This window comes from Pecten maximus, chromosome 5, assembly GCF_902652985.1.
Source record: "Pecten maximus chromosome 5, xPecMax1.1, whole genome shotgun sequence".
In the NCBI taxonomy this organism is placed as follows: Eukaryota; Metazoa; Mollusca; class Bivalvia; order Pectinida; family Pectinidae; genus Pecten; species Pecten maximus.
In genome coordinates, this window is record NC_047019.1 from 15,711,503 (window position 1) to 15,714,821 (window position 3,319).

Consider the following 3,319-nt stretch of genomic DNA (forward strand, 5'->3'; position numbering starts at 1 on the left):
TTTTTCTCTGTAATATACCCCTTTTTGTCTGTTCTATACTCCTTTTTTCTGTTTGATACTGCTTTTTGTCTGATGTATGCTCCTTTTGTCTCATCTTTATTCCTTTTTGTCTGGTCTATGTTCCTTTTTCTCTGTAATATACTCCTTTTTGTCTGGTCTATACTCCTTTTTGTCTGGTCTATACTCCTTTTTGTCTGGTCTATACTCCTTTTCGTCTGGTCTATATCACTTTTTGTCTGGTTTGTGTTTCTTTTTGTCTGGTCCATGCTCCTGTTTTGTCTGTTCTAAACCCCTTTTTATCTGATCCATACTACTTTTTGTCTGGTGTATACCCTCTTATGTCTTGTTTATGCCCGTTTTTGTCTTGTCTATACTCCCTTTTTCTGGTCTATACTCCCTTTTGACTGGTTTTTGCCCCTTTTTATCTGTTCTATGCTCCTTTTTGTCTGGTCTATGCTCCTTTTTGTCTGCTCTATACTACTTTTTGTCTGGTCTATACTCTTTTTTGTCTGGTCTATAGACCTTTTTGTCTGGTCTATGCTCCTTTTTGTCTGCTCTATACTACTTTTTGTCTGGTCTATACTCTTTTTTGTCTATTCTATACTCCTTTTTGTCTATTCTGTGCTTCTTTTGTCTGGTCTATACTCCTTTTTGTCTGGTCTATACTTCTTTTTGTCTGGTCTGTATCCCTTTTTGTCTTGTCTATGCTTCTTTTTGTTAGTTTTATGCTCCTTTTGTCTGTTCTATGCTCCTTTTTGTCTGGTCTATGCTCATTTTTGTCTATTCTATACCCCTGTTTTCTGGTTTATGCCCCTTTTTGTCTGGTCTATACTCTTTTTTGTCTTGTCTATACCCCTTTTTGTGTGTTCTATGCTCCTTTTTGTGTGTTCTATACTTCCTTTTTGTCTGTTCTTACTCCATTTTGTCTGTTCTATGCTCCTTTTTGTCTGGTCCATACTACTTTTTGTCTGTTTTATGCTCCCTATTGTCTGGTCTATACTCCTTTTTGTCTGGTGTATGCTCCTTTTTGTCTGGGCTATACTCCTTTTTGTCTGATCTATACTTCTTTTTGTCTGGTCTATACTACTTTTTGTCTATTCTATACTCCTTTTTGTCTATTCTGTGCTTCTTTTGTCTGGTCTATACTCCTTTTGGTCTGGTCTATTCTTCTTTTTGTCTGGTCTATACTCCTTTTTGTCTGGTCTATGCTCCTTTTTGTCTGGTCTATGCTCCTTTTTGTCTGGTCTATGCTCCTTTTTGTCTGGTCTATATCCCTGATCGCATAACGAATAACGACAATGGCATACACTTAAACGCTAGATTCTGTTTTTTTTTTGTTTTTTTGTTTTTGTTTTTGTATTTTTAGAGAAAAGAGACGTTGGCTGTAATTGCCTATGAAAAAGACAACCCATAGTCACCAAGTTCCCAAACATCATGTCTCACAACGCACAATTTGATTATTTTATCACTTAATACAACGTATTTGTATCACCATTGAATAGAGTCATCAATTTCGCCTTGTTTATTTCAAGCGATTCATCGGTTAACCGATACAACATCGAGTAGTGTTTCAACGTACAATATGAAATGACTCAACTTCCGGATAATTGTTTCAGTAGTAAGTTCAGTAAGAGGCGTTTGAAAGATCAACTCCGATAGTAATCGAAAACCAGTGTATTTGGATGTTGCTATGAATAGATACATTGTTCATAATTACTTGAAATATTACTCCTGGACACTACCAAATAATAAACATACCGTATTTGACCTAATAAGGGCGCCCCTACCTTTTTTCAAGGAAATAAATCTTTGACTGAGTGTCAAAATGGTGTTCAAAAGTAATAATTCATGTGAAATATTTTGCTACTTTATGTGTTCAATTTTCTTCAGCAAATTAAGTAACTGGAACACATGTTTTCGCCACATTTTGTGTATTCCTACAGGCTACAGATGACATGTCAGTGCAAAGAGCACCCAAAACCAAACACACATACAAATAATAACATACCATCTTTATTTGAAGATAAAGTAAAGACTTCATTCTTTTTGATAAATAACTTTTGTTCAGAACAGAAAGCTAGTAAAAGACATTGTAAATCAATTATGAGGTCAAAGAAAACGATGTCTGATATGATCTGGGAAATCACCTGTTTCTATAAATAGAACACAAAAGAGTTCCACTTGAACATAAATGATGGAACACACGTTCTCTGGTCTAAAGATCAGCTGGCATGGTTTACAAGTTTACATGAGTATTCAAGTGATGTTTAAGCTTAATATATGATAATGAATAGATATCTTCATCTGGAATATTTTTATGACTGAATATTTTACCGTTTCCACAACCTTGGGTATTCTGCTATACGGTATAGTCTGTTTCATAAAACTTCAGAATAACTAATCTTAATAAGGGCGCCCCCAATGTCAATTACCCGCGCCCTGCGCCCTTATTAGGTCAAATACGGTATGCTATTGCTAATGTAAGACGAAATGACGTTTCCCATTAATAATCAGCGTTGTACACCATATAGCCTAACATTGGATATTTCCGTCATTAAAAAAGGTTACGTGAGCAGCTTACCTCTTCTATAAAGACATACATATATTAAATTCCATGCGTTAATATTAATGTATCATCTTAAGTGTTATATGTAAATCAACGATTCACTTGGTCATGATAGCGCCCTTAGCATTCATGAGCGCAGCCTGGTGGAAGAATGAAAATAAGGCAGGAAATACAATCTAAGATAGACCTTCAAACTGACGATTGCATATATGGACCACCCAGATGATGACGTCATAGAGAACCGCACAAAAATAACTCATAGCTGGACTAGCCAAATGATGACATTATAGTAACATTGATATCAAAGAACCTTGTGTGAACAAGTTATGACCTTGTGCTAGGTTTATTCTATTTATACTATACTAAAGGTAGAAATGGCTGTAATTGGTTAGAGTACTCAGCTCCACATATCTCTTAAAACAATTTTTGCCGTTGTGATTGTCTGTTATATACTTATAAATTCCACAAAAATATGGATCGTTACATGTTAATTAATTCATGATTTCTTATGACTTTTTAATATTTTACTGTATTTGATGTATGCAAATAACAATTGGTGACATCATAGGTTTGATTTATAATTAAATACAATGTGATGTGGTTTTGGAAGCTATTAAATATGGGCACCGAAAAACTGCATTACAATATCGTTGGCTTATTTATGATTGATTGCTGATGTAAGACTCCGCCCATTGTATTTTATATGCATACAGAAAAAAAATATATATATTGTAGCAATTTCGCTAGGTAGGT